The sequence below is a fragment of the Lissotriton helveticus genome, chromosome 1_1 (genome assembly GCF_964261635.1).
Source record: "Lissotriton helveticus chromosome 1_1, aLisHel1.1, whole genome shotgun sequence".
In the NCBI taxonomy this organism is placed as follows: Eukaryota; Metazoa; Chordata; class Amphibia; order Caudata; family Salamandridae; genus Lissotriton; species Lissotriton helveticus.
Window position 1 is genome coordinate 1250229962 of NC_136057.1, and position 24986 is coordinate 1250254947.

A 24986-nucleotide genomic window follows, 5' to 3' on the forward strand; every position below is an offset into this window, starting at 1 on the left:
ATTTAGACTTTCAACGCTTAGGGGATGGCCCTCCGCTCCAGAAGGTGAAGTCTGCCGGAAATCAGACACCTCTGATCTTCACCTCTACCAGCTGGCTGCCCTAAACCTGGGTGAGGAAGAGAGAGGGGTCTCTCACTGACCTAATGAGGTCCAGTAGCCACCACTGCAGATCTATTGCAGTCTTCTCTGAAATCTGAACATGGTCGGAGAGGTCCACTTGATGTTGGGACCACTGGGACTTCAGATCCCACTGCAAAGCCTGCATATGCCACCTGGCATGCTCAACTAGCAGGATACAGGAGGCCATTAGTTCCAATAGCCTCAGAGTCGACCTCACTCTCACTTAAATTCACTTAAATTCAGGATAGAGGCTGAAAGAGCGGGATCATAGCATGAATGTCCAGAGGGAGTGGGAAGGGGGGGGGGGGGAGGGGTCGTACGGTTCATACTTTCTCAGTAAAAACTGTGCATTTGTTGGACATAAAACGTCAAAACTGAGCAAGACTGCTTCTACACACACCATTAGGATATGTTGGTCTTAGTCCTGCTAGCTCACAGTGCACCATCTGTACCCCTAACCTGGCAAGGTAACAGGTAAATGTGCAACCTCAGAACATGACAATCCTGACTCTCCAAGGAAATCATGGAAACAGATCTTGAACCTTTTTGTTTGATAACTCATGCTTGCCCAAAGAGAAACACAAGAAATACACAATGTGGCATTTTAATATTTATTGAAGCATTAGGAGTCTAGTGTAAAATATGTGCACTGCAATAATCAATAGAAGGAAACAGAATAGTGTGATCCGCATTACGAGAATGGTGAAGAAGATAAACAACTCAACCATTGAGCTGTTACAGAGAATATATGCTCGCATGTCAGTACTGTTATATTTTGTGCTCCTACCTAGCGCTTTCTATCCTAGCGGGCTAGGGTGGGAGAATCAGCGAGAATCACTGTAGGGTGATCTAACTTCCCAATTACCTGTGGGTAAGTGTGTTCAGACAGCCCGTCTTGGTGGAAAGCAGGGCCTCATCCCTCGCAGGAGGTAAATAGGAATCAGATGGGCTGCAATTCCTGCATGGGAGCAACCTCAGTATTGTCAGCAAAATGATCCTCTGCATTAACAAAGGAGTGATGGAATTAGTTACTTACCTGTACACTATAGTTCTCCAGTATTATATTTCATAGATTCACATGCTTGTATCTTCCCCGTCGTCATGGTGGGAGTCTCACGGTAACAGAATGACCAAAGCAGTATCATAGAGAAGAAAAACTGCATAGAAAAGCCCCTAGGGAATGTAGTATTTGGTAACCAGACCTCCTCATTGTTTAGTCCAAAAGTCAGCCAATCAGCATAGCTGCCCTGCCCTCACACTCCCCAGCAGAAGCTTCCTGCCTCAGATTTCCGGCCCCAAGTGAGAGACCTGGATAAATACCGAGACAATAAGTTCTGCCTGAGAAACGGGGAGGTGGGCGGGCGCATGTGAATCTATGAAAGATAATACTGGAGAACTATAGTGTACAGGTAAGTAACTAATTCCTTCTCCAGTATTACATCTTTCATAGATTCACATGCTTGTATCAGATTAGTAAGTAGTACCCACAAAGCCTGCAGCGTTTCCACGATAGAACCCAAAAGGAAGATCTGCAGCTGAAATATCATTAGAACATGATCTGAAAATATACAGGGCAGATAAGAATAGAAAACCATGTATAACAAAATCAGATTCTACATTTAGATATATAAATATATATATATACACACATTGCATAGAGTATTAATAGAGAAATACAGAATACCTTATTGTAACAGACGTTTCAGAACAGCTTGCCCCACTGCCGTGTCCTCTTTCCACGCAGTGTCAAGACAGTAGTGCTTGGTAAATGAATGCACACTCTTCCAAGTCGCTGCTCTGCAGATGTCAGGTAGAGACACTCCTGCAAATAAGGCTATCGATGTCGCCATCTTTCTTGTGGAATGAGCAGTCACTCTGGAATGAAGCGGCTTTCCAGCTTTCTCATGACACTTAATGATAGCCGATGATATCCATCTGGCGATACTCAGTCTTGACAGAGGTAGCCCTTTCCTCTGACCTTCAAATGCAATGAATAACTGTTTAGATTTGCGGAATGTTCTTGTTCGTTCGATGTAGAATTTCAAACATCTAGCGATGTCCAAAGAATGCAGCGCTCTTTCTGCTTCAGATGAGGGATTGTTGAAGAAGGTAGGCAAAATAATTGGCTCATTCAAGTGAAAAGAAGTAGGGACCTTGGGTATAAACTTAGGATTTGTCCGTAGTATAACCCTGTCCTGTCGAAATTGCAGAAAAGGCTCTTCCACCGAAAAGGCTTGTATTTCGCTAACTCTCCTCGCCGAGGTCAGAGCTAGCACCAGGGCTGTCTTCCAAGAGAGGAATTGTAAGTCTGTCCTGTGTATAGGCTCAAATGGTGGCCTCATAAGCTGCGTCAAGACTGTATTGAGATGCCAGGGTACTGGCGGTCGTAGAATGGGTGGAAAAGCTCTAAAGAGCCCTTTAACTAACTCTTTTATCAGCCTGTGGAACCGGAGACGGCTCATCTGGCGTTCTCCTAAATCTTGAAATCGCCGCCAAATGCACCTTTAGCGAGGCATGAGACAGACCTGCTTTTGATAACGACAACAGGTAGGGCAGAATACCTTCTGGGGGTACCGTCAATGGATGTAGACTTTGACTAGTACACCAGTGACAGAAGCGTGTCCATTTGGCTGTGTATGTCTTGTTGGTTGACATAGCTCTGGATTGTGAAAGTATTTGTCTGCAGTCTTGTGGAATACTCATGGCTTGAAATTCCCGCTCATGAGGTTCCATGCGGATAATTTTAGCGATGGTAGGTCCGGATGCAGAATTTGTCCGTTGCTCATTGATATGAGGCTCTGGAATGTCGGGAATTGCACCTTGTTGACTTTCGACATCTGCAGCAGATCTAAAAACCATGCCTGCCTCGGCCAAGCTGGTGCTATCAGAATGACATGACATGGTTCTGATCTCATTTTGCGAATCGCTCGTGGTATTAAAGGAATTGGTGGGAACGCGTAAGCGAACATTCCCGTCCAGTCCATGTGAAACGCATCTCCTTTGGAATCCCGCTGAGGGTACCTGGACGTAAACTGATCGCATTTCGAATTGTTCCGGGTTGCGAACAAGTCGAACGTTGGTGTGCCCCATCTTTGGAATACTCTGTGAAGCTGAGTGTCGTTCAGTTCCCACTCGTGCAGCACACTTGTCGTGCGACTCAGGACGTCTGCTCTTGTGTTGAGGATGCCTTGTATATGCTGCACCCGAATAGAAATGTTGTGTTTTATCAGCCATTTCCAAATTCTTTGCGCCAGCGCAGAAAGAGGTTTGGATCTTGTTCCTCCTTGCTTCAGAAGATAAAACATAGTCGTGGTGCTGTCCGTCTGAATGAGCACCGACGAGTTCTGTATCCTGGGAAGGAAAGCTTGGAGCCCCAGAAACACCGCTTTGAGCTCCAACAGATTTATGTGAAGCTGTGCTTCCCACTCTGACCAGTGGCCCTGGATCTCCAGCTCCTGGAGATCCAGGAGCCCCATCCTTGCAAGGAAGCGTCCGTCGTCATCACATATTTGTGAGTTTGAGGTACAAAGTTGAGACCCTGATTCAAGTTCTTCTGAACCTTCCACCATGACATGGCCACCTTCATACGTTGAGTGATGGTAATCCGATCTTCGAAGGTTCTTTTGGACTGAACCCACTGCTCGTCTAGATGTTCCTGCAAGGGTCTCATTCGAAGACGGCAGTTTGGAATCAATGGGATGCAAGAGGACATCATCCCCAACAAGGTTTTGTACATTCGCACAAAAGTGAACCTTTTTGTTTGAAGGGATGTTGCAAGGCTTATTATTTTTCTCATCCTTTCCTCGGATGGGTATGCTTTCGTTTCCTTGGTGCATATCCATGCCCCTAGGAATTGAATGCCCTGAGCTGGAATCAGGGAAGACTTTTCCAAGTTGGTCCTTAGTCCTAACCGATGGAAAAGGCGGATGCAGCACTGAAGGGACCTTCTTCTGGCTCTTGTGAATGATGGTCCTGTCTCCAGCCAATCGTCGAGATATGGGTAAATGCAATGCCCCTTCAACCTTAAGTGGGCCGCCACCGGGGCCATGCATTTGGTAAACACCCTCGGGCCGATTTGAGGCCAAAAGGCAACACCTTGAATTGGAAATGGCGACTCTCCACAGCAAACCTTAAAAACTTCCTCTGCTTCCGATGAATTGGGATATGGAAGTATGCATCCATGAGATCCAGTGACGCCATGTAGTCTTTCTCTTTTAACATTAGAAGGACCTCTTGCAAGGAAAGCATTCGGAAGGGAATTTTCTTTATGTATTGATTCAGATCTCTCAAATCCAATACCTGTCTCCACTTCAGAGATTGTTTCTTTTTGATGAGGAAGAAATGCGAATAGAAGCCTTTCCCTCGGTGTTGTTGAGGTACTTCCTCTATAGCCCCCTTCTGCAATAGTGAAAGTACTTCCTTTTGCAGATCCTGATGATGTTGGGGATGCCTGAGCACCGGGGGGTGATCTGGTGGCATTTCCACAAACTCTAGGGTATGGCCTCTGCTTATTACGTCCAAAACCCATTTGTCTGATGTTATGGATATCCAGTTGTTGAAGTATTGAGACAGATAGTGGTCGTTTTCCGGGATCTGCTTTGTGGGGAGCGCCTGCCTGAAATCATTGTCGTTTGTTAGACTGTTGATTCCTCCCTCTATTGGAGGACTTGCCCCTAGACTGCTGCTGGTAAGAGGAGTTGGAGGTCCTGTACTGATTGCCTGTATTGTATTGCCTATATCCTTGTTGGTTATAAGGTTGATATCTGTTGGTCTGAAATGAAGACCTCTGATTAAATTGACCCCTTGCACCTCTTTTACGAAAGGACTGGAACCGTCCTTGCCGAAGGGATCCCAGCGCTCTAGCTGTATCCGTGTCTGATTTAATACCCTACGTGCTTTCCAAATAGATTTTCGCCATCGAAAGGCATGTCTACAATCTTTGCTTGCACCTCCGGACGAAAGGATGTTGCCTTTAGCCAACCCTGTCTCCGGAGCGAAACTGTTCCTGCCATCTGCCTGAACGCCATAGAGGATACATTCATGGCAATGTCAATAGATTCTGATGCTGACTTTGCCCCGTCTTGAAGGATAGCCGCTGCCTCTTCTTTCTTATCCTCCGGCAGTGCAGACAGAATGGGTGCCAAATCACACCACATTTGCCTATTAAAACGGCTAATAAGGGCCATAGCATTGGCTGCTTTAATCGTAGGGGCTGCCATGACCGCAAACCTCTTCCCGGCTCCATCCATCCTCCGTCCTTCCTTATCTGGCGGCACCAATTAAGTAGCAACTGGATTCTTTGAGTGCCTCTGCGCCACCTGTGTCACCACCGACTCCGGTCTCGGGTGTCCTATAAGACAGGCCGCAGCAGACTCTGGTGCTCTATATTTCTTTTCAATTCTAGGAACCGAAACCGCGATGGAAGCTGGTGTCTTTAAAATTTTCAGGCCTTCTTCCCAAACATGGGGGATAATCGGAATTGAGCGAGCAGATTTCCTGGCATCATCTTTAAAATCATATAAGAAACATTCCGTTTCTTTAACCTCCATATCCAAATCAAACCTTTTAGCTGCTTTTTCCATAATGTCATGGAAACCTCCAATGTCCTGAGGAGGGGAAGTGGTTGGCGGCGGAACCGACGGCAAAATGTACTCATTCCATTCCTGTCCAGTAGAATCTTGTACAAGCTCACCTTCCTCAGGCTGATCATCATCATCAGACTCCGTCAGATCATCCCTGATTGTTATCACTGGTGGTGACCTCACCACCTGCTCCTGAGGAGTAGATTGGGTCTTCGGAGGTTGCGATGTAACCACCGGCGTAGATGACGGAGGCGCATTTGCCTCCGGAAAACGACGATAATAGTAATTAATCATGAACCTCAGGTCAGAGACAAGAGAAGTAGGTATGGAGACAGACTCTTCTCGCGACTCCTCTCGCGACTCTTCTTGCTGCTCGTCCTCATCATTATAATTACATGTTTCCTGGAAAGATTCATATCTCGTAGATTGAGCTCTCTCCTTGAAGGAAAACACCTCTTCCTCGTCTGTGTCCTGGCTCTTCATTTTGAGTTGTGAGGGGCTGTAGGCCGCACCTGATGACTCCTCTCCTTCTGAATCCTGTTCCAGTAAAGAAGATGGTGGTAGAGGCGAAATCTGCGTCCACGCCGTGAATTCTGCAGATGTGCTTATAGTCGCCGAGCCCCTCGACGACTGAAAAGATCGAATAGAGATCATAGTCTTCGACTGCAGCGATTTAAAAGCCTTTGCCGTTGAAATTACAGTCGTCGTCAACGGTGTCGTCGACGACATAGCCATCGTCGACGGAGCCGTCGTCACCAAAGTCATCGTCGACGAGACCGCCGTCGACGGGGTCTCCGTCGACGGAGTCGTCGACGTCTTCGTCGCCGAGCCTTTCGTCGTCGACGACATCTTCGTCGTCGACGGTTTCTTCGTCGACGGGATGGTCATACTCATCGACGTGGTCGTCGCCGACGCCTTAAATCCTGTCGTCGACGGAGCCGCCGTCGTCGAAACAGTCGTAGTCGACGGTGAAGTCGTCGACGGGGCTGAAGACTTTACCACAGATTTTGCAGCAGAAACCAATGAACTGGTCGACGGAGCAGACCCTGCCCCTTTCTGACCTGACGGCTTCTTGAGGGGAGTAAGAGGGAGAGATGACGCCACTTTCTCCTTTGATTTAACCTTTTTAGGCTCCACCCTCTCCTCAGAATGTGAGGCCTTTCTCTTTTTAGGTGTTAATTTAGAAGATTCCTCCCCAGAATCCGAGTCTGATGCGGCCTTCTTCTTTTGAAGCCACACCAGCAAACGCGCCTCTCTGTCCCTCAGAGTTTTAGCAGAGAAGGTTCTACAATATTTACAATCCTTGGCCACATGCTTAGGATGAAGGCAATATAAGCAGTCCTTGTGAGGATCTTCAGAGAAAAGCCTAGCCTTTCCACAGGATCTGCAAGGCCTGAAAAGCCTCTTTTTAGAGCTTTCAGCCATTATGAAAGAAATTAGGTACACACAATACCTTAATCCAGATGAAAAGATAGTAGAAATAAAAGGTCAATAGTTCACTCAGGAAAAGCAAAACTGAGCAGAGCTCAGGGAGACTCCTTTCTCACACGAAGGCGGTTGGAAATCTGAGGCAGGAAGCTTCTGCTGGGGAGTGTGAGGGCAGGGCAGCTATGCTGATTGGCTGACTTTTGGACCAAACAATGAGGAGGTCTGGTTACCAAATACTACATTCCCTAGGGGCTTTTCTATGCAGTTTTTCTTCTATATGATACTGCTTTGGTCATTCTGTTACCGTGAGACTCCCACCATGACGACGGGGAAGATACAAGCATGTGAATCTATGACAGATGTAATACTGGAGAAGTAGTTTATATAATAAACTGCACTCATGCAACTGCTGTGGTTCTGAAAAATATGGATCCGTAATAGTACCGTACTCGAGAATAAAAACTTCGTCGAAATAGGACGAATTTGGTATCAAAAGACCGAGAATGACGAGTACATCAAGTACATGTATTTTTCGGCATATTCGAGTGACGATTTCACCTCGAAATCGTCATTTACCTTCTGAACCCTTAGTTGCATGTTGCCCTCTACATAGGCCTTTATCCAGTCGAATTTGATTCCACAAGGACACGTACTCCTTAATCGACTTCTTCCTGACCCCAGTACAAGTTAGAACCATTGCCCCAGGCCGAACTCGTTAGGTCAGTTCCCTCCCAGTGGCCAAGCAAGATAGTATCTAGGCCCAACCGGCCATAAAGCCATTTCAGCACGCACACCTGCCATATCTCGCTCACATCTTTCTTCACTCCTTTTCCTCACTTATTTTATGGTGGGGAGGTGACCATCTTTATTAGGGGTCCAGCGATATCTGATGAAATGTTGGGCCTTGCCGGATGATTTGTTATGGGTATCACGACGTGAAATATGTACATGTCATCATGACTCTGCTTTCTTTTTGTAATCAGTAACCATAAATGAAATACCGCGCACCCAAGGAATGTTTCGCCAAAGGGCAAATGTTATGTATAAGAAGAGAAGCCTAACTTTGTGAAAGTGTGCAGTCTCCTGAATATACTGGCATTGTACTTCTAGGACCCTGTCACCTTGGTTGCAACCAATAAACTAATCTTTGACTTCACCTAGAAGACTCTGAAGTTTCTGTGGGTCTGACTCAGGAGAACCCGAGGTCTTTGGTGTGTTGATCCCCTGGCACCGCTGGGTTACCGGTTCGGTACCGGTTCCTAAAAACCCAGTACCTCATTTGGCGCCCAGCGTTGGAGCGATTCCAGTGGTACCAATCAGCCTGAAGATCGTGAGGAGCTTCGTGTGAAAATTCCGGAGGAGGGCCCACCACCTCATCGACCCCTGCATGTCGACGTGGTCCGAAGGTCTTTACTACGAGGTTCCCCGCTTCCCGACGGCTACAAGGACTGCTGCCCTGGCTATCGCCCTGATGTTGGACCCTTGACATTTTCGGTAGAGCGAAACGCTGAGACGAGTCTTCTGGTGAAGCCATCGATAATTTTCAGTTAAGTATAAGTGGAGCGTCTCCTAGTCCTTAGTTGGACTTACTTTGTGATATCTTAGAGATACATAAAGGTTTTTATTGGTTCTTGCAAGTACCATAACCGAAGGACTCGTGTTTTTACGAGCAATATCGTAATCGATAACTCCTTTGAAGTTTTGGAACTAGACTAGAGAAGAAGGATGCCTAGTCTTAGACTCGGGAATTTGTTTTGTCTTGGTAATAATAATAGGGACTCCCGATTGGAGGACTCATGTCCGGTTCCTCCAGTTGAAACTCCGAGTTACGAGCTATACGTTAAACATGGGGTAGGCCCCATCGCTTACAACGAGGTATGGATTAAATACACTAGGAAAGACGGTGTTTTAAAATGGCCCCAATATGGTAGCTTTGATTCTGAAATCTTAGACAACCTTGAAGTTAAACTCTTCAAAAAGAAAGCCCGGCCGGCGATGTTTGACTCTTTCCGCATATGGCGCAAAGAAGCCAAACAAAAAGAAATTAAATTAGCTAAGAAAAATAAGAGAGAAGAAGGACTTTCAGTAATGCAAGCTGCCGTGCAGTTTAAAGATAATGAGGAAGAGCAGATAAATGAACAACTGCACAGGCAACGTAAAATGGCAATAGATAAGTGCTATCCAGTCTTGCCGTCTCTTCAGCAAGGGAAAGCAAAAGAGCGTGAAAAAGACCAATTAATGTCGCAATTGTTAACTTCGCCACCGCCCTATGCGCAGAATGCTACCGCACCCCCGCAACCTTTAGTTGCACAAGCTGCGCCTCTGGCTTTTCCACAGCACCCACCAGCTGTTCTTCAGCTGGCTCCTACTTCTTCGGTGCAGCCTCCTCTAGGCCCACCGACCACTTCTGTTGTTCCTGTGTTTTCTACGATCTTGCCTACTGTACTTTCTACAAATGCCCCTTCTGTGATTTTGCCTAGTACCACATCTATTATTCCTCATACCTCTTCTGCCATCTCTGCATCCGCTTTACCTCACCCCGTTCTTTCATCTGTTTGTTCTTCCGTTTCACCTTCCCTTCGGCAAAAAATGGCCAGTACTGTTACTAATCTTCTTTTACCACTTTTCGGGTCGCCTGCTACGACCCCTAACATAGGAAAAAGACAGTTGCGAAGTCAACTGCCCGATTATCAAGAGAGAGATTCCCTGAATAATTTAGCTCGGAAATGGGTCATGGACACTGCGAAATATGATTTACAGTCTGTCATGGAAGTTTTCCATCAATGGGAAACAGCGACACAGAGATATGTGTTCGAACAGATGTGTGTTTTTCTTTGCGAGGATTTAGAAGACAATGATCAGGATTGCCTCCCACAAGAGATGTGTCGTATAAGGTTTAAGTTTAGTCTGGGTACGATTGTAGGTCCCGATGTAGAAGAAGCAGTTGAAATGCTATTATCACATCGAAGTAAGGGAAGTAGTTCTGGGTCACCATCAGAATCTAGTGCATCTAGTAAGAAAAAGGCACGACAATACCCTATGAGAGAAGTTCCCCCACAGTGGAGAGAGGGTGACGCGACAGCTGTCCCACCTGTCCTGCCCCACTTTCACCGAGTATGGGTACATGTTCCATGGAAGCGAGCAGAAGTTTTAGCACTCAAACAAACACTACCAGATCCGCGTAAAAATCCTGCAGGGTACTATAAAGAATTGTCGCAAACTGCTGGGTCATGTATTATGAATTTAGCCGATATCGATATGTTATTCGGGAACGTTGTTCCACAGCCTTTATGGGGAAAAATTCGTCATGGAGATCATGACCAGGAATTAGGTGACACGTGGGCTAATATTACTGTTGCAGATGCACGACAAGTTGGTGGTGCAAAACCTGAGCCCCTGATAGCGGAACTACCTGGTAGAATAGTAGATTACATGAAGACGATAATGCCTGCGATACGTGTAAATTGGGATAAGTTATCTGCATGCAAGCAAAAGAAAGAAGAAACTGTGTCAGATTTCTTCACCAGATTTGAAGAAACATTCATTGATCACAGCGGTCAAGATATGACCACAGAAGGTGGTCAGAGATTGTTCGTCGATAAATTTGTGCACAATCTGCTTCCAGACTTGTGTAGAAAATTAAAAGATTCGGAAAGTTCTTGGGCAGTCTCATCTTCAGCCCAGATATTATCTACCGCACAGTACTACGAGAATAGAGACAAGGATGAGAAAGATAAGGTAGAGAAGAAAACTAGAGAACTCAAAACGAAGGTTTTGCTACAGCAAGCATATCCTCCACGTGGTGGTGGTAATAGAAATAATAATGGTCCGAATCACTACCGGAACACTTTTCAGCAGCCGCAGAGAAACTTGCAGAGATTCGATTACAATCAAAACCGCGTAGGTCCCAATCAGTGTTTATACTGCAAACAAGAAGGCCATTACAAGTATGACTGTCCTGCCCTGCCGCAACGTACAAGCGAGTTTTCTGGTGTACGAGGTCGTGGTAGTCAGCAAGCGCCCAGAGGTAGAGGGCGTGGAAACACCCCTCAGGACACACGTCCCCTTCCACCACAAAACTCTATGAACAGGTTTGACCAGCAAAATAACGTATCTGATAGGACAGCTCAATACTACGTCGATGAGTATTACACAGAAAATAAGCAGTGGGAGAATAACGATTGCTAGGACAGCCTTAGACGAAGAGAGGGAGTTGTTTCAGTTCCAGTAGATCAGAGTGGACCTTACGTTGAGGTGATTACATCGGGTGTGTCAGAACCTTTTCTGTTGGATACTGGTGCTACAAAGAGTTCTATTATGCACTCCAAACTCCCTGGCGCACCTTTGTCTGGCGAAATGAACGTTTCCGTAGGTTTTTCTGGCGCCCCGGTTAGAAATCCGATTTCTGACCCTTTATCTCTTTCTGTTGGTCCTTGTGAATTCGAAGCACCCCTTATTTTGACAACAGGTTGTGCTGAAAATTTGCTAGGATTAGATTTGCTAAAAAGATTGTATGCGACTTTGTACTGTTCTCCCTCAGGAGTACAACTGACTTTAGGTAAGAAAGTGGTCTCTCCCATGTATTTGTCGAGAAATACGCTTCCAACACTTCTTCCGGATATTCTTTGGGCTACTGGTCCGAATGATGTAGGTCTTTTAGAAATTCCACCGTATGTTGTAACATTTAAGTCGAATGTCAAAATGCCACGAATTCCCCAATACAGAATATCCAATGAGGGCGAAAAAGCTTTGCTAGCGATTGTTTACGAGTTGATTGAGAAAGACTTAATTGAGGAAACACGAGGCAATGTTTGCAATAGTCCTGTTCTGCCTGTTTTAAAACGAACTGACCCTTCTCAGCCACCTGTGTACAGATTTGTGATTGATCTTAGGGAGGTAAATAAGATAGTGGTGCCACAATTCCCAGTTGTCCCCGACATTACAACATTATTGACTATGATTCCAGCATCCGCATCATGGTTTTCGGTGATTGACCTGAAGAATGCTTTCTTCAGTATCCCGATTGCGGAGGAGAGCAGGGATATTTTTTCCTTTAGTTTAGGTGGTCGCAGTTTCCGCTTTAAACGCGCTCCTCAAGGCTACTGTGAGAGCCCCTCAATATACAGTCAAGCTCTGAAAAGTCAGCTTGACGCAATGGTTTTGCCCAAAGGTTCCACTCTAGTACAGTACGTGGACGATTTGCTCATAGCTGCGGATACTGAGAAAATATGTAAAATGGCCACGTTGGCACTACTGCGTCATCTATGTGATCTACATCACAAGGTGTCACTTTCCAAGCTCCAATATTGCCGACAAGAAGTGACCTACTTAGGTCATCTCTTATCGAAGGAGGGAAGGAAACTGACCCCAGAAAGAATTCAGGCAATAGCGAAATTAAATGTGCCAAGAACGCAGAGAGAAGTACGCGCCTTCTTGGGCATTACATCGTACTGTAGACAGTGGATTCCAAATTTTTCGTTATTAGCCAAACCCTTATTGGCACTAACGTGTACAAATACACCCAATCCCATTCCTTGGTCCGATGAGTGCCAGAAAAGTTTTCTCGAATTACGCACAGCATTATGTTCGGCCCCTGTGTTAGGTAACCCCAACTACAGTAAGCCTTTCACATTATATGTCCACGAGAAGGAGGGCTGTGCATTGTCTGTGCTGACTCAGTTATACGGAGATAGACAACGGCCATGCGCCTATTTTTCGTCAACTTTGGATCCAGTAGCACGAGCATTGCCAAGTTGTCTAAGGGCCACAGCAGCAGCAGCTGTTTCTATTTGACAGTCTGCAGGCCTAGTAATGAATAATACACTAATTGTGATGGTTCCGCATGCAGTAGATACATTGTTAAATAGGACCAAGACACAGCACTTAACTAGTGCTCGACTGTCCAGTTATGAATTGACGCTACTAGCGAGCCATGTGCACATCAAAAGATGCAGTACTCTGAACATAGCCACATTGTTACCAATTGCTGAGGAATCGGATGCTTCAGAAAAGCACGATTGTTTCCTCAGGACGGAGGAGGAGACCAAAGGGAGAGTTGATCTATCCGATACTCCTCTCGCCGAAAGTGATGGTACATTATGGGTGGATGGTTCATGCTTTAAACTCCCAAATGGTAACGTGACTACAGCGTATGCTGTCACAACTCTGCACACAATCGTTGAAACTGCGCGAATACCACATGGTTCAGCTCAAGCCGCCGAACTCGTGGCACTGACGAGAGCATGTGTGTTATCAATAGGAATGAAAGTGACTGTCTATACCGACAGTCAGTATGCTTTTGGAGTGGCTCACAGTTTTGGTCGATTGTGGAGAGAACGTGGGTTCCTGACTTCGCATGGAGCTAAGATTCAGCATGGTCAGTTGGTGAATGAGCTTCTTGAATCGCTGACGTTGCCCCTGAAAGTAGCAGTTGTAAAATGTAGTGCACACAAGAAAGTGATCGATGATGTTGGTCGTGGAAATGCATTTGCTGACGAAACTGCTAAAGAAACGGCAAAGAATGTGATGAGCCGAATGTATGTTGCGAGCCCAGAAAGATGGACTGGTGATGTTGGAATGTGTGAAGACACGATAGAAAGTGTGAAGTCCATCCAAGCTGAGGCCACGGAGAAAGAGTTAAGCATGTGGAAAGAAAGTACAGGGAGAATGGATGTAAATGGTTGTTGGATTGAATCGACAGAGCAACAAAGATGGATGTTACCCGATGCGTATGTGCCTGCAGTGGTTACAATGGCTCATGGGATGGCCCATATCAGCGCGAAAGGGATTTGCGAGTTGTTGGCCCCAGTGTGGAAGAATTCAGGGATTCCCAAGTGTGCAGAAAATGTTGTCAAGAATTGCATGGTATGTCTGAAGCACAATCCTGGTAGGGGAACTCCAACTCCAGCTGGTCATTTCGCACCTCCTACGTATCCGTTCGAGGTTTTGCAGCTAGATTTCATACACATGGAGAGGTGCAACAACTTAAAATATGTGCTCGTGGTTGTTTGCGCCTTCTCAAGGTGGGTAGAAGCCTATCCCCTAAGGGACAATACTGCCTTGTCCACAGCGAAAGCCCTTGTGAAAGAGTTCTTCCCCAGGTTCGGAATGCCTAGAATGGTCTGGTCGGACAACGGAAGTGAATTTGTGGGTAGTGTGATGAAACGAGTGTGTGAAGGGCTAGGCATTAGTCAGAAGTTCCACGCTGCAAATCACCCCCAATCAGCTGGATTAGTGGAATGTTACAATGGCACGCTTAAACTTAAATTGGCCAAAATCCAAGCGAGCACGGGTCTTACATGGCCCGACGCTCTACCCTTAGCACTCCTATCCACCAGAATGACTGTGCATTCGCGAATGAAACTCAGCCCCTATGAAATAGTCTTTGGTCGGCCAGCCAACATATGGGGAGTGCCTAGGCCCACGAAGTTTAGCGAGCTGCAACACCCCATTTTGCTCGACTATCTGTATGAATTGACGGCTAAATTGCGTGTTTTATATCAACAGGTCCACAACACCTTGCCTCCGGTTTCCGAGACACCGGGTCACTCCATTGACCCTGGCTCCTGGGTTCTGGTCAAGAATTTCCAGAGAACAAGAAACGACCAGCCCAGATGGACCGGACCGCACCTCGTCCTCCTGTCTACAAGGTCAACTGTTAAAGTGGAGGGGAAGGCCAATTGGGTCCACGGGATCCATTGTAAGAAAATACCCTTCCCTCTGCCACATGACCAATGGGTCCGGACAGGAGGCACTGACTCAAAGCGCACAACTGATGAACGCGTAGAAGAAGCTAAACGCGATTGTGACAGTAAGAACATTTTTCAAGAAACTACGCCGCCATCAGAACAATTGAACTCTGTGGAACCTGAGCTACTATTTCCGGACCAGACAGCACCCGGGAAAAGACGCTATAATTTCCGACCGAGAAAAACAGACTAAAGTAAAAGTGATTCATTTTTTGATCCGAGAGAAAAACCTGTGGACTAATAAAATCATGAGTTTTTTCCTTCCAAAATGCTATTTTGAAAATGCAGATTCTCCCATCTAGGTAACTTGCTTATTTTTGTTTTTTCGAACCGCCATCCGGGTTCCGCTGCTAGGGTCGCGGTTGACTAAAGACTTTTGGGTGCAGCTGACAACAATAGGTTGCCGGTTCCAGTTGGTCGAAGGGAGCCACCCTAGACTGACGGAAGCATCCTTTAGCAGAAACAACCTACCGCCGCGGGCAGCACCTTAGAGAGGATGGAGTTTCCTGATGTGGAGAGAACTGCCAGACAAATGAACTTTAAGCAGAGACTTTTGAAAACAATGAGAAAGAAAATTTTTATAATGATGTGTATTTTTATGATATTTAGCGTAATGGTGTTTTTGATAAGCTATGCTTTATTCTCTTTTCATGTGACATTCACGCCTACTACATCGCCCATACCTCCCCCTACTGTTTCCTCTCATTCTTTCCACTCTTTGCCTGACCACGAATCAAATAGGAGATTAGAGTTCATTAATAACTCCTTCATTCAGCTATTACACCAACACCAACTTGTGATGAACACAACCAACTGTTGGGTGTGTGGTCTCATGCCCCACACCACGGATAGAGGTATCCCCTATTTGGTCCTGCCATTTAGTCACAATGGGTCAGTATGGGCATATAGGACAATGTTCATATATGCACGAGAAATCCAACCCCTACGTTCTGTAAAAGACAACCTCAAGACTAGCGCTCTAGTGAAGGGTATAGTTGACATGATCAAGGAAGTGACTTCTTACGAAGATACCCCAGACGATGAGATACTTGCATATGTAGGTTGGAATGTGACCGGATATGGCACTACACTAAGTGAGAAACAGCAAGCCAAGAGATCGTCCCCTATCTGGATCGTACCCCATCAAGGTCACCTGTGTCTGCAAGGTATTGGTAGGAATACCAGAGCTCAGCTAGGGAAGAGTGTCTGCACAGAAACGTATGTTTTTGAATCTCAGACTTCCCCTGCCTTTTTAGCCGCAAAGGGTACTTATTTCATCTGCCACGATAGAGCCTATACATGGTTGCCCCCTGACTTCTCAGGCTCATGTTTTGTTTCATTCCTGTTACCTCGCACCTACACAGCAGCGGCGGATTACCATCGGACAAGGGTAGTTAGAGGTGTTTTGAGTAAAGAAGACACTGCGGGTCAAGAATTTGGTGACTTTGCAATGGGTATTCTGCCGTTCTGGGGAGCCATGGTTAACAGCAGAAACATAAGGCAATTGACAAGGGTAGTTGAATCCACCGTGATTGAAACTGCCGGTGCCCTTAGTAACCTGACTGCTGAGCTCCAGTCGGATCGACTGATGACCCTTCAGAACCGGGTCGCTTTGGATGTAATACTTGCGGACCGGGGTGGGGTATGCAAATTGATCCAGTCCAGTTGTTGCATTTTTATTCCGGATAATGCTCCAACAGTGTACAGGGCCATCTCCAAACTACATAAGATTTCCGAATCTATCCATGTGGACAAAGGAGATTGGTCATTAATGGGATGGTTCTGGGGACTGATATCTGCCTGGGGATGGAAAATTCTGATGGTCATTGGGATGGTCTTAGCCATTCTTTTCCTGTTCTGTCTATGCATACAGTGTGCTCCTGCAATATGTGGCCTCTGTGCTACATCATGTGTAAGGAAGCCTGTGTCAAGACACGAACTCAGCACTAGAATGATGTTGCAGCAACACCTCAATGACTTTATGAATATAGATCTGGACTCAGATTAACATGAGGATAGATTAATTGCCTATGTAAGGGCAAAAGGAGGGTCTGTGGTTCTGAAAAATATGGATCCGTAATAGTACCGTACTCGAGAATAAAAACTTCGTCGAAATAGGACGAATTTGGTATCAAAAGACCGAGAATGACGAGTACATCAAGTACATGTATTTTTCGGCATATTCGAGTGACGATTTCACCTCGAAATCGTCATTTACCTTCTGAACCCTTAGTTGCATGTTGCCCTCTACATAGGCCTTAATCCAGTCGAATTTGATTCCACAAGGACACGTACTCCTTAATCGACTTCTTCCTGACCCCAGTACAAGTTAGAACCATTGCCCCAGGCCGAACTCGTTAGGTCAGTTCCCTCCCAGTGGCCAAGCAAGATAGTATCTAGGCCCAACCGGCCATAAAGCCATTTCAGCACGCACACCTGCCATATCTCGCTCACATCTTTCTTCACTCCTTTTCCTCACTTATTTTATGGTGGGGAGGTGACCATCTTTATTAGGGGTCCAGCGATATCTGATGAAATGTTGGGCCTTGCCGGATGATTTGTTATGGGTATCACGACGTGAAATATGTACATGTCATCATGACTCTGCTTTCTTTTTGTAATCAGTAACCATAAATGAAATACCGCGCACCCAAGGAATGTTTCGCCAAAGGGCAAATGTTATGTATAAGAAGAGAAGCCTAACTTTGTGAAAGTGTGCAGTCTCCTGAATATACTGGCATTGTACTTCTAGGACCCTGTCACCTTGGTTGCAACCAATAAACTAATCTTTGACTTCACCTAGAAGACTCTGAAGTTTCTGTGGGTCTGACTCAGGAGAACCCGAGGTCTTTGGTGTGTTGATCCCCTGGCACCGCTGGGTTACCGGTTCGGTACCGGTTCCTAAAAACCCAGTACCTCACTGCTGCTGTTAATTGTTTTGTGACAGCACAGTCACAAAGTGGACAATAACAAACAACAATTTTTTGCATAGTGAACTTAGCCCTTGGGCAAACAGTTCAAGGCGCTTGATAATGTGCCTACGAAGAAGTCTAAATGTAAGCAAAGCCATTTCAGAGAATATTATCCTGTACAGAGACGTAAGCCAATGTATGTCAAATGTCAGCATTTAAGAAAAGATTGCAAACCTTAAAACGTGAGCATGTAAAATGGCGGTGTACCTACTCAGGCCTAAATGTGACCATATGAAAGGCGGGGTTGACGGCCGGAGCGGTGGACTGAGCAGCATTCTGACCTTGGCCCCGGATGGCACCTTGGCCTCTCCCGAGTTCTTTCCTGTGTTCCCTGCTGGAGAAGGAGAGGCTGGCAGTAAGGGACACTTCAGTCAAAGTTGCAAAAGGAAAGGTGGTAATTCTACTCTCCTTCAAATATTCACGGACAAAGTCAGCCTGGTCTTTGAACAGATGAGTCCCATTGAGGTACATGTCCGGCAGAGAGGATTGGACATCGCCCAAGAACGCTGATTCAGTGGTGCCCAAACCACTATGAATCATGGACTTGGCTGCATCACAACCATCTTTAATCACCTGTGAAAGGACAGGGCGAAGGGCTTCCAGTACACAAGGGAAGACTTGTGCTACCGAGTCCCAAAGGGCATAAGCGTAATGGCCCAACAAACAGCAGGCTTCGATTGAACACAAGGCCAAAGGGTTAGTCTGACTGGTGGAGGCCTGCACCACAAGGCTCTCCGGAGAAGGGTGGTAGACAAAAAGGTTGGGTTGCTTGGAGCAGGGCGATGGCACCTAGCGATTTGCCTGTTAATTGAGGGGCCAATGTAGGGCTTGATTCAGGCCCGTAAGGAGAGTATCAGTCAGCGCCTTATTGAAAGGGAGGAGGGGCTCAGAAGCAGTCTGACCCAGTTGCAGGACATCTGTCAATACGTCTGTTTTTACCTCCATGGTGGAGAGCTAGAGGTCAAGAACTTCAGCTCCAATATGTTTAACCATAGTGTAGGAGGCAGATTCTTCAATGGCTGGACTGGGAGGAAGATAAAAAGGGGGTCTCTGGGGAGATATCCAGCCAAATAGCCTCCTGCAGGTTCTGGGGAGGTATCCAGCCCACTAGTCTCCTGCAGGTCCTCATACCAACTATCCTCTGTATAGGGCTGAGCAAACTCATCCCTCTGGTCAAAGTCCTTATCTGAGTCATTCCCAAAAAGGGAGTGCAAAGGATGTTACTTGCCTTACGGTAATGCAAGTGTGGAAATGGGCAGCTGGGGCGTGACGTTGGTCAATGTCAAATCAGCGGAGGAGAGGACAATCTGGGCCACTGCTTCAGGCAGCCAGGTCAACATTGGCATCGACGTGCTGGGACCTGTAGTGGGAAGGGGTGGTGTCAGAACTGGAGCCAACGGCAGACATGGCTCCGAGGGTCCAGCTGGTGTGGAGGGTGAACCCAGAGGTGGTAGTCCAGGTAGAAGGCCTCTCGGCTCTGTGGAGCCTGACGGCGCACCAGAGGGAGTCGGTAGAGATCCAAAGAGCCAGAGCATAGCTGCCTGGAACTCTGATCTGGCACAGCGTGGCTGAAGGCCCCGGAAACTCTGGTTGTGCCAAAACCCGTTGTGGAATCAGCTCTGAAGTCGTTGGACTCTGATAACATGACCAAGACATTTGGCACCACCTACATGCTTCGTTCGGGAAGTAGGAATGGGGTGAAGGAGCATAAGTAGACTTGGAGTGCAACAAAGACCAGCATTCTGTCCATCAACTGTTGGTTTTGCATTTGTCACCCCGAGTGGGATGGGTATGCTCAGACGGGAGTCCCATGCTCTCCACACCACTGGAGTCAAGCTATCCTGGCTGAAGACGGCTGATAGCCAGAAACCGGTCCTAGGATGCTTGATTCCGGTCCATGGCATGGCAGTTCGGGCTGGGCTGTTCCCATGAGGCACAGGGTCAAGGCTGATTTGCATATGGCCATGTCTGAACTGGGGTGGTGTGGAGTGCAAAAAAAACGATGGATTTAGACCCAGATCTCTGTACTGGGATGAATGTATGACATTGTTCTGCATTCTGTCCATCAACTGTTGGTTTTGCATCCACCGCTTCAGGCAGCCAGGTCAACATTGGCATCGACGTGCTGGGATCTGTAGTGGGAATGGGTGCAAGGGGTGGTGTCAGAACTGGAGCCAACGGCAGACATGGCTCGGAGGGTCCAGCTGGTGTGGAGGGTGAACCCAGAGGTGGTAGTCCAGGTGGAAGGCCTCTCGGCTCTGTGGAGCCTGACGGCGCACCAGAGGGAGTCGGTAGAGATCCAAAGAGCCAGAGCATAGCTGCCTGGAACTCTGATTTGGCACAGCGTGGCTGAAGGCCCCGGAAACTCTGGTTGTGCCAGAACCAGTTGTGGAATCAGCTCTGAAGTCGTTGGATCTTGATAACATGAGCAAGACATTTGGCACCACCTACATGCTTCGTTCGGGAAGTAGGAATGGAGTGAAGGAGCATGAGAAGACGTGGAGTGCAACAAAGACCAGCCACTAGAGCGGGCTCAGTTGACTTCAGGAACAAGACCGGGATGGACTAGTAGCGGTGCTGGTGCTGTCTCTTCGTGTGCTGGCAACAAAGTTTTACTTACCGATCTCAGATGGCCTTTGTGTTCATCAACATGTAGTCTTAGCAGGTCTTATAGTCATTGCCAGACCTCAGACAGCACAGGCAAACCTGGTGGGGATGTGTCACAGACATCTTCTTGCGATAGTCCTTACAGCATTTAAAACCGGTCATCTTTTGCGGTGACATCCCTTGCACTCTGGATAAATGGTTTCAAGAAAATCTTAAAGAAAGGGCCTATGAGAGACACTTGGGCTCCAAGTCTGGGGGCATGGAAAGAAAGGAACTGATGTCAGCGCACAGAAATGGCACCTATATACGCCATGCACGTCACTTCTGGAGTGGAACGGTATAAGTGCGGAGCCAGAGGGCACCACCTTCCAGCGCACAGATGTACTATGGACAAGTTTCCGGATCAAGTCTGGCATCTGGGGAATATTCAAAAAGTTAAGAATCTGCACCTAAAAGTCTCTTTCAGAAACTTTTCATTAGGGATTCATCAGTTTATGTCCAGTGAACATGTAGCCTTTGATATGCTATTACACAAATGGAGAATCTATTTTTTCAAAGTACACTCTTTGTATCCAATATTGATGTTTTTCTGTTTCTTCCTGTTGCCCAAGAGCGCCTTCGGGTGGATAAACATAGCTTGCGACTTCATTCTAATGTTTATGACTATCAAAGAAAATCCCATAACAGAGAAGATAACGTAGCTTACTTGCAGTCCTCATTCTGCCTCATAGGAATCTTCATTAAAGTGAAAAGATAGGCCATTTATTGCACATCAGATGCTGCAATGCAGTTTATTTCCAGTAACGAATGTAGTATCTGAAAGGCTGTTTTAGAGTGCTGCTCATCAGAAGAACAAATTGACATTGACGACCTGTGTGTATTTCAATGAACAATATATATATAACTAAGGTTTATAACTATCAATTAAGACCCTGCGCTGAAGAACAACACTGCCTCACTTTCTCTTTTGATGCTCGTACAGGACAAGAATGTAAAAGGTTGGATGGGTCAAGAGGATAGTGGTAAAAAAATACAAGAGAAATTGTGCTAACCTTTTGCATACTGTAAGAATTTACTTCAGAGCTAAAAAAGGGGCCAGTACTCATAAAGACCACACCATTCACTAAAAGTGGAAACATCTCATTACTAGCCAGATGTAAAGGAGATTTCAAAGAAAACACTGATGTATAAGCATTCTTTGTAGACATACCAGGTATGTAGTTTTGTGTACTTTTAGAAGATGCATGCAGATAAAGATGGGGCACAAAACAGTTTAAAAGACTGGGGAGTTGTTATAATGCACCTTAAATTTTAATTGCATTAACTTAACATTACATAATTTCAATGGGGTCACAAAAAGGAGTTTATTATTATATTTGGAATTTGAGCATTGGCTCCAGCCAATGAGAATAAGTTTGTTAGTGGTTGAATATGTATATTCAAAGTTCAGTGAGAACTTGATATTGGAATACGAAACGATGTGGTAGTGGATATTTGTGCTGCCTGTGTTGGTTGAGATTGGATGGGAACATGCACTTATAAACATATTGCCCACTCGTTTTCTGGCATTAACAGTCGTTTCCTGGCCTTCTCCATATTCACCCTTATGATCAGCCATGTTGGCAAACGTGCAGTTATTATTGTCCTCCGCAGAGCAGAGGGCGCCACCATTTTAATTTTTGTGTTCATGTGGTGTGAGCAAATCGCATAATTCAGAATGTAGCCAAAAACAAAGATTATAATAAAGTTCAGGGATAACCATTACAGCTTGAATTCACAAATGATGTACGTTTTAGTAAAATGGCAGCACTTCTAAATGCTTTAAAGTCTTCAATTTCCATTGAGAGTCAAAAAACAATATCCCGGGCAAAAGGCAAAATAATTATAATGACATGGGTAGAACTGTCAACAGAGCAACATTGGGAGTTTAATGCAGCATAGGTGATGTTGAATAATCAAATCAAGAGCATTTATAGCTGATCAAGCACGAAAGGGGAGCGAACATCCACAGTGCTTTAGTAAAAGCAGAGGAGCATAAAAAGCATACCATTCCACCACACATGATGGGAGCTTTCTATGCTGAAGATAATATTTTGACCTGCTTACCCACCCTTCCACCCATACAATAAGAGCTTTCAGAGAAGACAACGATTGGGCATAGATGTCAGAGACATGAGAAGTGCTTGAGCTAGCGTTTCTTTGGCAATCTGGATACATCCAATTCCACTGCCTCTTTTTTGTGCCTTTACAGAAAGAGATCAACCATACAGAAATCAGTTATAGTCCAGTCAGCTTAGTCTTAAAGGTGCAGTACAGCATGAATGATGTAAGTATGTCCTATCAACACGAAAGGACCGCTAATCCCAGATATATTTCAGCCACATAGAGCCTCATAGGAGAGATGAAGCATGAGTTCCACATTAGAGAGTTGTGGACCAAGATCTGAGCATAATCATCCAACCCATGCAGAACACAGCTCATGCAGCTGTCACATCATCTAGCTGCTATTTAGGACAATTGGTTTGTATTGTTTGTGTACCGTGCAAGCAGGAGAAACTTTCAGGTCTGGTATTAGTCAAGACCTTTTGATTTCAATTGGTCTGTTACTGTATCTTTAACATCTTTCTTCTACCCACTACAGCATGGGGCAATGGGTCAGTCCACTTCAACCACTGGCTAACTTCACTGTGGATGGTAGCAGCTTTCAATTTCACAATGAGCACATCAACAAATAAAGTGGTTTCCTGCAGTCATTTATTATTTAACTTATTTTTTTTAAATAATTTAATTTTATTGTTTTATAGAACAACATTCACAATGCCGCCAGCAATTGTACATCAATATGCCATTTAACACATCATTGGAATCCCATTCAGTGAGGACGGTTTATGGGCATCAGCCACCCTCCGACTATAATTCTAGTAGTGCTAGGGCTGTTCGACCGAGTTTGCAGTGGAGGAGTCAGCAGCAGTGTCTGTATGTTTGAGTTTGGGGGTATGTTATGCTGCCAGCAGTGCCTATCAGCCATATTAGGCTATAGAGCTCTCTCCAGTTTCCCCGTATTCGTTCAAATATTTTGGGGCCAACCTTGCTGCCTATCCCACCATTTCAGCTTCCATTCAGTGGGCCATGCCAGTTATCCACAAGTCCTTGGTGGTGGCCAGGGTCTTTCCCCAATGTCTCTCTATGTCCTTCTTTGCTATGGCAAGGAAATTGCTTCCCCTGTAGAACAACATTGCTAGGGATTCTCAGTAGTACACACTGAGGGATTGCTGAGATGGGTACTCCCGGAATCTCTGACAGTTCGTTGATAATCTCACACCAGTAACACTCAATAGGGGGACATTCCAATGCTGTATGAAAGATGGTGCCCTCTCGGTCTAAAATCTCATACAATTAGGGGAGGCTGCCCTCTCTATTTTGAACAATCTATTTTGTTATAGTACACTCTGTGTAATATCTTCAGTTGGATAAGCCGCAAGCTTGCACTTAACACTTTTCACATGGATGGAACAGAGCGTCCTCCCAGTCTATCTTCAAGACCCCTATGTCTTAATTCCCAGCGCACCCTCAGGGGCTACAAGTTGTCTGGCCTGTTATTTATGAGTGTGAAATAAGTTAGCAAGATTTCCGTTTCTTCTACCTCCTCCCCTAGTAGATGGATTTTGGTATTAGAGAGTGTTTTACGTGGAGGCTGTGAAACTCTTGCGACGGACCGTGGTCATATTCTGCCATTAAATCACCAAATATTAATATGTCACCTCTGCCCGCCACATCTCCTAGTATAGCGATGCCAATAAGACCCCATTTCGTACACTCTGCCAACTTCCTTACCTCTCTCAATTGGTCCCCTATCCAGAGGAGGGTGGTTCATGACTGCCAATCCCTCCAACCTCTCCCACATATATTAAGATATCAAAAAGACGGTGGTTGGTCCCAAAAGTCTGTGTCTATATGCTGTGTCCCTATATATATTGCATGTGGGTGGGGGTCTCCATCGGGCCCATTCTTGTCAGATCTCCAAGGCTTCTCGGAGGGTGAAACACTACTTGCTGACAAGGCTGCAGTTGGGATGCACGGTGGCAGGCTTCAAGGTCGGGGACCAATACTCCCCCATTGTATGCGTTGCACTGAAGCATACAAAGAGCTATGCGCTGGATACCTCTATCCAGAGCAATGTGTGCAGTGTAACTTCCACTTTGTCAAAGAAGGCATCGAGGATGGGCCAGGGAACATTTTGGAGTATGTACAGGAAATGTTGTAGGGTGCTCATCCTGTTCAGGGAGGCCCTACCTATAAGTGAGAGTGGCAAGCATCGCCATCTATCCACATGGAACGAAAACTCGCAGGAGAGTACCTCTAGATTTTTCTGCAGGATCTGGGGCCCGCTGCGTGCAACTTCAATCCCTCTCTAACAGAACTAATCCATCTTGATAATTATTTTTTGAGGGACAGGGATCGCTTTGTTCCACTCTCTCATGCATGTCCTTCAAACATACAACTTGTAATGTAAATGCAGATGTTAAGTC

The 24986-nt window shown here is 45.9% G+C and overlaps 1 protein-coding gene across 9 annotated transcripts in view; it reads right to left on the bottom strand.

Annotated features, from left to right (window-relative positions):
* The window catches only part of KIF21A (kinesin family member 21A), an 820176-nt gene that overhangs the window by 474508 nt on the left and 320682 nt on the right, over positions 1 to 24986 (bottom strand). The window lies entirely within an intron of this gene.